General features: G+C 50.8%; 1 protein-coding gene across 1 annotated transcript in view; it reads left to right on the forward strand.

Moving 5' to 3' along the window:
* Positions 1 to 12,740, forward strand: part of LOC146834880 (cytochrome P450 2J2-like) — a 377,580-nt gene that overhangs the window by 219,859 nt on the left and 144,981 nt on the right. The window lies entirely within an intron of this gene.

Raw genomic sequence — 12,740 nt, forward strand, 5'->3', positions numbered from 1 at the left:
ACTCATACAAGAGACGCACTGTGCACCAACTCACCAATCCAGCATAGGGCGCAGGTGGCTGAATCGGCGTATCACTCTTCGTATTCATCCTATGCAAGGGGAGTGCTAATACTGGTAAGAAAGGGGCTACAATATGTGATAGATAATGTCGTGGTGGATGACCTGGGGCGATTTGTCATTATCTCAGGTCTACTACGGGGGCAGAAACTGGCTGTTGTGAACGTATACGGGCCGAATGTGGATGACCCACAGTTCTTTCACTCATTGTGGGGTAAACTGAGAGACTTCCACACCTCACACCTGATATGGGGAGGAGACTTTAATATTGCGTTATGTGACGAAATAGATAGATCTGGACTGACGGTGGAGCCTCACAGACGCGCGCTGCAGGTCTTAAAAGACATAATGATAGACAGGGGGCTTACTGACATATGGAGAGATAGGAACCCGGAGGGGAAAGAGGCCACGCATACATCGGCGGCACACGGTAGCTGGTCCCGCATTGATTATTGGTTGGTAACTGGGGATATTGCCTTGTGGACGCGGGAGGTTCGGCACCTGCCCAGAACGCTGTCTGACCACAGCCCGGTGCTCCTCTCCCTAGAGCTCCCGAACTATACACCACCTCCCTTCAGCTGGAGATTTAATGCCAAAGCGCTACTAGATCCCCTATATGTAGAAACCATTGGGCAGGCGATACAGGAGTACTTTGATCACAATGCGCCTACTATGAAAGACCCTGGCGTGCTCTGGGAGGCTTTTAAAGCTACGATTCGCGGTGTCTGTATCAGTACGAATGCGGGAATCCTAAAAGACATACGGCAACAGTTCACAGTGAGGGAAGACAAGTTGCGTAAATTGGAAAGGGAGTATGAGCAAACGCAAGACGCTCACATATTAGGAACTATCCGAACTGTACTTGCAGAGTACCAAAACCATGCGGAGGAGGAACTCAAATATACAGCGAAGAGACAGATAGCGAGGGCCTATGGGGAGGGCGGCCGGTCGGGACGGCATCTGGCGGCTAACATATGTGACGGTCATGCACCGCAGAACATTCCAATGGTTCGCAATTCACAGGGGGAGCGGAAGTATGGCGCACAGGACATACTAAAGGAGTTTGTGGCTACGTATGGAGGGGTTTATGCCTCCAGGCCCACGGCCACTTCGGCGGAAATCACGGAATATCTAGATGATGTGGCGATAGCATGGCTGTCGGATACGCACCGGGAGTATCTGTCTCTACCTATCACGGTGGAGGAGGTCACAGAGGTGATTAAATCGCTGCCAAATGGCAAGGCCCCGGGTCCGGATGGGTTTACCGGCGAGTTTTATAAGGCGTTTGTAGATCAGCTGGCCCCTCGTCTGGTGGAGATGTATGGCAATGCCCATGAACAGCAGAGTCTACCTCCGACCTTACGGGAAGCGCTACTACTGGCGCTACTCAAGCCGCAAAAAGACCCGGAGCTCTGTGATTCGTACAGACCCTTGTCCCTCATAAATGTGGACAATAAGATATTGGCTAAACTGCTTGCAGTCCGGCTGAACCCTCTGATGCCTAAGCTGATCTTACCTGATCAATCTGGGTTCATTCCCTCGCGTTCTACAGCACACAATACGCATACCTTGTTCGCCCTGTCGCACTATCTAACACCCACGACTAAGGCTGCGGCGGTCTTTCTAGACGCGGCCAAGGCCTTTGATTCGCTGGAGTGGACGTATCTAAATATAGTATTCCGGAGGATGGGCTTCCCACCTATGTTCCTCCAGTGGATACACCTCTTGTATGGCGCGCCGGTGGCACGAGTTCGGGTGAATAAATATATTTCGGAGCCCATTGACATACAAAGGGGGACCCGGCAGGGGTGTCCACTGTCCCCTCTCTTATTCGCGATAGTGCTAGAGCCACTGGCATGCAAGATTCGGCAGGGGCATCACTCACTACTCGGCGCTGCAATTCCCGCAAAGGCCACTGCACATATCATTGTATGCTGACGATATGTTGTTATATGTGAGGGACCCAGGGGACAATCTGAACCCGCTCTTGAGGGAATATATCAAGTTTGCGCACCACTCGGGTATCAATATAAACTGGGCCAAGTCCCTGATCATTCCTTTAACGGACGGAACGCTGCCGCACCCCATGGACTACCCGCTGGAGTGGATCACTGAACCGGTAAAATATCGGGGTGTGTGGTATCACCGCGACCCTGAAATTGTGATCAGGTCTAACTATGGAGGGCAATAGATGCTTTGGAGGGGAAAGTACGGAGATGGATTCAACTGCCACTATCTCTAGCGGACCGCATTGCCATTGTCAAAATGGTAGTCCTATCCAAACTACTATTCCTATTCAATAACATTCCAATTCACCCCCCAGCAGAGGTTTTTCGACGTATTAACTCGATGTACTACAGCTCATATGGGCGGGGAAAACGGCCAGGGTTGAGTTGCAGACGCTTACCCTACCTTACAGCCAGGGGGGGTTCGGAGTCCCTGACTTCTTGCTCTACTACCTCTGTGCGCAAGCGCAATATGCACACTTCTGGTATCACAAAGTCCCATTTCTCACCCATACAGCAATTGAAGAAGGGGACGCCTTACCGATCCCACTGGAAGCGGTCATCACCCATCGTAGGCCTCCCTTGCACAAGAACGACATCAACCCGGTAGATGCCACAAACAAAGCTTGGCAGCTCATGGGCAGGAAGGCTAACAAGTTGCCAATCTACGCCCCGGCGCTCAGGCTCCAATGGCATCCGGAGATCTCGGTTACCCAGGAGGAGGTGGGGATGGGATTGCTGCGTCAGGTCGGTATCGACACGATGGGAGACCTTTATGAGGATGGGACTTTCAAGACGCTTGACAGCCTGACATTCATTAGTAACAAGACAGCTTTGTTCCAATTCAACTATCACCGGTTACAAAAGGCCGTGAAACAACTATATCCAACGTTTCCGGCGGAACCGCCGGTATTGTCTACCCTGCAATGGCTGATAACCACGCCCACGGCCAAACATTTGGTATCCACACTCTACACGAAATTACAAACCGATATAGCGGCAAACACAAGTAAATCTATGGAGAAGTGGAATGGGTGTTTAGAGGATCCTTTGACTGAGGAAGAATGGGGCGTGGCTTGTACATTAACTGGCATGTTAACACCAAATGGAAATCTGCGCATCCTCCATTTCAAATACTTACACCAAGCATATTACACACCTGCTAGGCTACACAGGTACGGTTTGCGATCCGATTGTAGGTGTGACCGATGCAATGTGGAGGGGACGGACTTTGTCCATCTCGCATGGGCTTGTGGGGCGGTTATGGAATACTGGACGCAGGTGGTGCAGCTGCTGGGGGTGATGGTGGGCTGCGAAGTGGGTTGTAGTGTTAAAACCTGTTTGCTGGGTCTACTGCCCGGGGTGAAGGCTTTAAAACGCAAGTTTTGTGTGATTGCACTGCTCATGGCCAAACGGAGAGTCTCGCTATGCTGGAGTGGCAGGAAAATCCCGAAACCTAAAGACTGGATCACGGACCTAACGTACTGTAGGGACACCCTAAAGACCTATGAAGAAGAACTTCCCACTAGGTCGAAACCACGAGACTATTGGACATACCTGACCCAATACTTGCAATTGCATCAGATGAATTGACTGTATATCCTAAATGCTTTGGGGTGTGAAGGGCTTGGCGGACCTTGGAATAGAAATGTAACAATAAGAATGGATGACGGATGCTGTTGTACTGTGACCAAACTGTTATGTTTGTCTTTGGGTTGTACACTATTAAAATGCTAATAAAAAGAATTAAAAAAAAAAAAGTAGGGAATTGACAGGTCCTGGCGGTTATGTCGGGATAAGCTTTATGGACATGCTGGAGGAAGCTAAAGCCTCCGGCTCTCTTATTTCCCCTGAAGTCCTCTTTAGTTAGGCACAGCATGTCATCTGTTTTATGGGAAATGCTTATTGTGCCCTTTCAAGGGAGCATCATCGCTCCTTGTTGATCCAGGCTGACCCCAAGATGGGGTACCTGCCTTCACGGAGGCAGGGATGGTGGCGCAGGGGGGGGTTGTTCGGCACCCCCTTTGTGAAGAATTGGGAACGGTTTTTGCTATGTTTACATCGCTTGATAAGGCACATACAAATATTAAGCGTGTCTTCAACCCCCGGGTTTTCCAAGTGGTTGGTGATGGCAGGGGCGGCTCAACCGCCCGCTTCTCCTCTCCCTCCCTGGCAAAGGGACAAGGCTCTGGGCACGGGCAGTATCAGGCCAACCCGTGCTTCAACAACCTTTACCCAACAAGAGAACAATGTTTCAGAGGCTGCGGCGGATACAAGGGCAGCAACAATTCAAATGATGAGTGTCATTCCCTCGGCACAGATGAGGGTGGGGAGGGCAGTTGAATTTGTTCCTCCCAGCCTGAGCTTCCAGTATAGCAGAAGCATGGGTTTTGCAGACAGTCCAGGGATTCAAAATAGAGTTTTACAGTTCCCCCTGCCAACACGTTCATCCCCTCCGCATTTGATTTCCGCCCATTTGATTTCTGCCAATGACACGCCATGATAGACAAAGAGGTGTCATCTCTCCTCCAGAAATGAGCCCTCTGTCGCACTGTGATTCACCCGAGGGATTCCTCAGCAACCCCCTGTTGGTCGACAAGCCCGATGGGGGCCGAAGTTTGGCGATCAAACTCGGAGAGTTCAACAAATGGCTGGTGTATCACCACTTCAAGATGGAGGGTATACATCTACTCTGGGACGCGCTGCTACCATCTGATTGGATGGTGCGTCTGGACCTTAAAGATGCATACCTGACGGTCCCAACTTTTCCCCTCATCGTCGTTTCCTCCAGGCCTAGAAGTTTCTCACCATGCCTTTCTGTCTCTTCTACCCCATGGTGCTTCAAGAAGGTCCTCAAAACCAGCGGTGGAGTTCCTGCGGGCTCAGGGGATTCAGCTTATCATCTAATTGGATGATATGCTCATCCTAGCGCAGTACTCCTCGACGTTGAGGGCACATCTTCGGTTGACGAGCAACCTGTTGCAGGGGTTGGAGTTTGCGATAAACAAGAAGTCTCTTCTCACACTGATACAGAAAGCGGTCTTTATCGGTTCCTTCATAGGCTCCACCTCTTCCTCCTTTAGTTTTGAAAGGTCGTGAAAATATGTCACGTGATTCGACAAACATAGGCCAAACGATATATGTCGTTGAGACAGGCCGCGCCTAGTGGGCCTTCTCTCCTCCTCGATTCATGCGATATTTCCGGGCCCAATACACTATCGGGCCTTGCAGCACCTGAATGCGCACCATTTAAGGAGGGGGCTCACGTATTCACAAGTGGTCCCACTGATGGACGAGGTCGGAGAGGAGTTGGAGTGTTGTCTCACTCATATAGAGGCCTGGAATGGGAGAGCTATCTTCGGTTAGAACTCCGACTGAGTCGGACGCCAACAGGTCATGCTGGGACACCCAGTGTGGGAATTTTTCCACCAGCAGAAGTTGGTCACCTTGAGAGCAGCACCCACACATGAATTGTTTGGAGCTCCATGCAGGGACGTTTGCGGTCCAGTGCTGGACCAAGGATCGAATCCAGTGCTCCGTACTTTTGAAGATGGACAATGTCTCAGCGATGAGATACATCAATCACATGGGGGTACCAGATCCTGCGCCCTGGCAAAAATGGCGAAGAAGCTTTGGAATTTCTGCCTGGATAACCAGGTGTCAGTATGGCAGGGTACCTCCCGGGTCGGGGCAACCAGGTGGCGGACTGGCACTCCCGGCACCTGCGAGACACCAGCGTTTGGAAGCTGGACCCTCAAATTTTCCAACTGTTGTCTGACAGGTGGGTTCCTTTTTCTATCAACATATTTGCTTGCTGCCAGTTGCAACGGTTCTTCAGTTGGAGGCCAGACCCGATGGTGAGGCGACGGACGCTTTCCTCCTGGACTAGAGCCGACAGAGGGGTTACACTTTTCCCCATTTCTCGATGATCACCCATGTTTGAAGGCAGAGGGCAAACATGGTACTAATAACTCCACTTTGGAGGTCTCAAGTGTTGTTTCTGGTTCTTCTGGAACTTTCTTGGGCTTCTCCAATCCGATTCTCTCACTTTCCTCGCATTCTCACGAATCCGGACAACGAGCCGCATTGTTTGGTGGCAGAAAGTTTGTTACATCTCATGGTGTGGCTGATTGCAGACAGAGGTGGAGACTCCTAGGCCTTTCGAGCCACGCTGACTACCTGCTGTCCAGAGCCTGGGCAGACAGCACAACAAAGCGCTATCGATCCTCATGGACGAGATGGGTATGTTTGTGTTTGCGAAGGGAAGGGGATCCCGTGGGATCGGATATAATTCCCGTTCTCAATTTTCTAGCGAGTCTGGCAGAGGAGGAATTGGCATACCGGTAAATCAATGGCGTACGGTCTGCCATCTTGACAGGGCATTCTCCGGTAGATGGTGCTCCAGTGGGCGAACCCCCCCTTTGTTTGTGGGCTGCTCAAGGGGATCTGTTTGTCCCTTCCTCCAGAACCGCAGTATGCATCGCTCTGGGATGTCAACTTGGTTTTGAATCTAGTTTTATCATGGCAACCGAACAATTTCTTGTCCCGGAAGGAGATTTTGGTGAAGTTGGCAATGTTACTTGGTGTCATCCAGTGCGGAAGGTTTTCAGACGTGCGAGCCTTGGATATAACGGTTAACTCCTGACGGAGTGGCTTTTAGGATCAATGGATGAGCCAAGTCGAATGCCCGCATGATCTCTTATCCAGCCTTAACTGATTATCCCAAAGTCTGTGTGGTTAAATGCCTTAGGACCTACGAAGAGATAACGGAGGAAACCTGCCCTCCAGGCGAGTGACAACTCCTTATTGCACTCAGAAAGCAATACAAGACGGTATCTTCCCCCAGGTTATCCCGCTGGGTTAGATGGGTAATGCAGGAGGCTGGTGTCGACACAAAGGTTATCGGAGCACATTCAGTAAGAGGGCCAATGGCCTCAAAAGCATTTAGCTTGGGTGCACGATTGGAAGATCTAATGACTGCAGCAGACTGGTCTCTTCTCGTCTGGGCCGCTGAGCCGCACGTAGCTCTCCTAAGTCCGCCCCCCATAAGTGCTCTGACCAGTAAAATAGAAATGTAATCCGGTGTGCTGGACGGTGTATACCCATTAAGTGTGTACTCCCCAGCCTTCTCCCTCACTGAGCCATCTGAGGGGCGCTAGAGTCCCGATACCCAAGATGACCTACTGACCCGGCGTTTGAGACCGCCGAGGCCCAACCTTTTGGCCCCTTCTCTACCCTCTTTTGCCCTGCCCAGTGGCTTCACCGACCAAATGCTGGCTGCACTTCCCGATCTGGACCTCCCTTCTATAAGCCCCGCGCTCCTCTTCATCACTCCATGCTAAGCTCTCCAGTACCTCTACCCGATGGGGCTTTGCCCCACCCCTCCCCAGTATCCCCTTTTGCTTCTCATTAGGCTTCCCAGGGGCCCCGGCTGGCTCCCCATAAGTTGTTTGCGCAGGGTGATCCTGGCTCCCGCCAGAGCCCTCTCCAACCATGAGTCCTTGACCCAATCAATATCCTGCTCCTCTCCCTCCACTGGATCTTAGGCCTGTATTTTTTGCTCCCTACTGCTGCAACTACCATCCACTGTTTGCAAAAGTCTCTAAAATCAACCTCAGCCCAGGGCTGTTCCTGCAGCCTGCTCTGTTGGAAATGGCCCTTTTTGCAGGGTTATCCCTAAACTTTTTGCTTTTTCCTCCTATTTTTTCCTGACCAGTGTGTGTTGGTTTTAGGACTCTGGGCACTTTCCCACTGCCAATCAGTGCTATAGTGCAGTGGTTCCCAATCTGTGCGCCGCAGCGCCCTGGTGCGCCCCCTAAAAATAGCCAGGGGCGCCGCGACACAATACGTCAATATCCCAGGTTGTGCAATCACTTGCATTTTGTAAGCTCGCTATCTAAAATATGTTTTGTTAAAGGTAGATGAAACTCCCTCTTGTACCACTAGATGGCAGTGTGACATGTAAAATAGCACATTAACTGCTCTTTTATGTCATATATTGACGCAGTTTACACAAACTATGAGCGATGAGGAAATATAAACATTTGCACAAAGGGAAGGCTGTTTAAATCATATAACAAGTAACTGATCAATTAGGTGAGTTTATTGAAGTTACGACCGTATGAAATTGATGAGGAAATATCTTATTCTTAGTCGTCTCCTCATCATGAATGACTCATGAGATCATAAGCTAAAAGAAAGCTACGTGTGCATTTGAGAATTAATTTACAAGGTTGGATTGCATCCTGGTCTGTGGTTAAAAGTGATTCAAGCTTGACAATATCCTCAGCAGGAGTTCACTTGAAACTTGGCCTCCAAGTGCTTCCTGGAAACCTTCAAAAATTGCAGCAACTAGAAATATTTGCCCTTTGCTTTGTCAGAGTTCCTGACATTTCTGCACTTTAAGGACACGCACATTTCTAATTATTCCTTCATATAGTAACCCAAACTTTTATTTAAAGAAAGTGTGACCTGCAACGAGCAGCCCAGGTCATATCTAGTGGGTCTTCTTACCAGTCCTACTTTTTCTTCTGTATGAAGATCGCTCAGTAACACAATTCCCAACTACCTGGCTCATACATAGAATTAAATAGATTTGGTAAAAGACACTCCAGTGGAGATTCAAGGAGGATGTGGCAGTGGTACCTGCCTCTCAAGCTGTACTTAAGGTGAGGCTAATATGGTATAGTGCATATGCTCTCCGTGTAAACTGTGTTATGGATTGGTGTTTCCTTGATTGGTCTATTTGATGTATGTGTCAGTCCCTAGTAAAGTGCACTGCGAGTGCCAGGGCCGATAAATCAAATGCTGTTGGTGGGCTGCAGCACTGGATTGTGCAACCCACGCCAACAGCCCGTAAAGTGTAACTCTGGCCTGCCAGGGCAGAGCCTGTGTGCAGCCTGGGGCTGCCATGTCGACTTGGCAAGTGCACACACTTGCCAGTCCCTAAACCTTCCCTTTTCTACATGATAGTCACCCCTAAGGTAGGCCCAAGGTACCCCTGTGGGCAGGGTGCATTGTATGTGAAAGGTAGGACATGCCCTGGTGTGTGTGGCATGTCCTGATTGTGAATTACAGCCTACTTCGTTTTTCACTATTGCAAGGCAACCTGTTCCCCATAGGCCAGAATGGGCAGTTTGATTATAACATCCTATAATCCTAACTGACCCAGGGAACACGGTAGGAATTCGAGTTTAGCATGCCTGAACTCAGAATTATAAAATGCATCTTTTAGTGAAGATGGTTTTAATATTCTGTGTTTGAAAATACCACTTTTAGAAAGTAGGTATTTTTTTGCCTAACCATCCAGCCTGCCTCCACTAACTTGTGTATTGTCTGTCTGGTTTGTGAGTGACAGGGGCTGGGGGAGACTCCAGGAGACAGTCAGCACAGGGCTGAATAGATCTATCTGCATGTAGATGGGTGGGAAGAGTCGCACCTGGGTCTGAATAGGGCTGTGCCTGCCTTCCACAATGCTGGCTCCACCTCCTGTGGTGCGTCTGATGACCCTGGCCCACACTGACAAAGGAAGAAGGTGCACACTGGCAGAATGAACCCAGAACTGGTTTGAACTAGGTACAGGACCCTCTGCCTTCAGAGGACAAAGGATTTGGTGGTATGCATATTGGGGCCCTGGCCCCAGAACTTTAGATTACTTCTGAACTATGGAACCTGCCAGGAAGAAGGACCGGGAAAGCTGGAGGAGGAGTACTGCCCCTATACTGCGTGTTGAGGGGTTGGCCTGCAGTGGTTGCTTCTGTCTTGGGTAGGGAAAGGACTGGACTGTGCTTTCATCATCCTGCTGTTAGTGTTTTCTCCAAGGGCTTGAGGTAGAGTTTTCCCCCTGTTCAAGAAGTCTCAGGAACAGCAAAGACCGACGCCCCTGCCGACTCCATGTCCTGAAGGCACCGCAGAGGGCACCACCGCAATGCCGCACTGCAACCTTGTTCTCACCGATGACGCCTGTCGACGCCACCACCGAGCCGCTGCTTGCACCGCGACCTGTGGGCACTGCACTCCGCACCGCTTCACTTCACGACGACGCCTTAATATCCCTGATGCCGCCGCTCCATGCCAGACTCAACGCCACTGTTTGCACCATGGTTCGAGGGCACAGCTCGTAAAGTTACACGACACACCGCCCTCATCCCACACCGCAGCCTTGGCCTACCGACGCCGGTGCCATCGACTCCAGTTCGTTAGCCGACGACAGCACTTCCGCAACGCCGCCGCCGCTGCTGCACCGAGACCTGCCAGCACCGTTGCGAGCACCGGCTTCACCTCACACCGCGACCCTGGTCTCACCGATGACGCCATCTGACGCCGCCACCGTGCCGCTGCTCACACCGCGACCTGAGGGCACCGCATGCCGCACTTCGCACCGCAGCACCCGACGCCTGCCGACGCCAGCGCTCCTGATTCCAGAGATCGACCTACAATGCGTGTGACAATGAGAGGTCATCGAAGACCTGCATTTCTGAAAGGTACTGTTTGTGGGTCTTCCCGACACCGTAGCTGACCTGCGACGCCGTGGTCAGCCAGAACTGTTTGGATTTGTTTGTTCACAACGCCGTGATAGCCCCGGACGGAGCTATCGACATCAAGGAACTGTTTTTCAAGGATACTTTAATAACTGAAGATTTTTAAGTACTGTATTGTGGATTTTTATCATTTTGGTGTTGTCTTAAGTATGTAAAAATATTGGATAGTTTTCTAAACTGGTGTGGTGTCCGTTTGTAGTGCTTACACTGTATTACTGTTGATTATGTGCAAATGCTTTACACACTGCCTCTAAGATGAGCCTGGCTACTCGTGCCAAGCTACCAAGGAGGTGAGCAGGGGTTATTTCAGGAGTGTAACTCCCTTATCCTGACTAGGAAGATGGGTCCCTACTTGGACAAAGGTGCAAGCCCTTGCCAACTAGAGACCCCCATTTCTAACATTGGTTGTCAGCGGTGAGGATAGGACTTGTGTTTGCACTTGACTGACAGTGATTGGTGTGCACTACTACCATATCGCAGACCATTGCGTACCGCATACAGGTTCTTTTTCTTTTTGGCCCATTTTTGATCTTGCCAGTTTGAACTTGCTACTTCAACATGCCTGAATCAATTGCATCATCTATTGCATCAATGGAAATTGCCTTTGAGGAGGATCGATTGGAAGCCTACAATGTAAAGGAGTTAAAATCAATTTGCAAGAACCTGAAAGTCCAGGTCAGAGGCCTCACCAGGAAGGATGAGCTACAAAAGGCGCTGAGAGCCTGGGTAGCAGCCAGACATGCCAGTGGGCAATCTGGTGTTCTCAGTGGAGAGGTGGAGGAGCCTGTTCCTAGGGTGGATGTGCTTTTGGGAGGGGGGGAACCCTCCAGACAGGGCAGCAGTAGCTTGTCACCAGGGGAGCTGGAGGACAGGCGGGAAGCAAGAAAGTTCGAGTTAGAGAAACTCAAGTTAGAAAGTGAGAGGGAAGACAAAAGATTAGCCATAGAGGAAAGGAGGATGATCTTAGATCATGAGCTTAAAATGAGAGAGCTGGAGCTGGATTGGGAAGCCATTAGGGCTGTGTCCAGCCCAGATGGTGGCAGCAAAAATGTAGAGTCCAGTACTGAGGATGAGGTACACACACACACAGACTTGGTGCCCAGCTTCAAGGATGGGGTTGACATACACCAGGGGGTTCAGGATTGTGAGGTTACTCCAGTGGTGCACAGTGTCCCTGAGGTGGATTGGAGAACTGGCACAGTGGATTATATTCCTGGTCGTGGGAGGGACACTCTACTGACTCTAGAGGAGAGGTGCAGGGAGAGGGGTTCCCCCATGATAGAAGCCCTGGTAAGTGAGTATGGAGACCAGCCAGAAGAGTATGGGTTGAGAGACAGCAACAGTCAGACACTGTCTCACCAGTCTTGTGAGAATGATGTGGGGTACTTTTCTGAGGCACTGGATGGTTGGGTAAAGGGTAGTTTGGTAAACACCTGTGTGGGGCTGTATGATTCAATTGTTGGAGAGCATATTTTAAGTCCCTGTTTTCCAGAGCTATGCCAACACGCGGTGGAGTGTGAGTTCTCTGACCCCAGGGAGCTTGCACTGGAGGCAGACCTTTTGGTGGATTTCAGAGGGTCTGGAGAAGCATCTGGGGCAACCCGGAAGGAAGTGGCTTAGGTATTTCCCAACCGTGGGTGGTGGGAAAGGTTGTAGGGACTCACGTTCTATCTCCGCGGAGAAGGAGTGGGAATGGGCTGCGGCCCAAGGTTTCCGAAACCCAGTCTCAGAACCTCGGTGGTTCCATGAGGGAACACCAGGTGGGGAGCATAGGCTGTACTCGAAGGCCACCCATTGGGGGGGATCCCCTAGTGTCTGTGGAACTGGGGGTGGGGGGGACTGCTGTAACAAGCATTCCACCATTCTAGTGTCTGGCAACACCGCTCCAGTTGGGAGGGTGCAGAAGTCCAGATGGAGGGGTGAGAGGGGGATGTTTTTCCCAGTGGGAGAACCAGTGGGTCAGGGGCCAGCCAGAAGGGCTGAGCCTCCTAGCAGTGACCACGGTAACACCACTTCTGTCCTGGGGGATCTTCGCGCACTGTCATATGGACAGCGGTCAGGAGATCTGTGCCAGGCAGACTGTCACACAACACATGAGTCATGTGTTACCCTCAGGGGGGGGCATGCGTGGTCACAA

This window comes from Triturus cristatus, chromosome 4_2 (genome assembly GCF_964204655.1).
Source record: "Triturus cristatus chromosome 4_2, aTriCri1.1, whole genome shotgun sequence".
Taxonomy (NCBI): Eukaryota; Metazoa; Chordata; class Amphibia; order Caudata; family Salamandridae; genus Triturus; species Triturus cristatus.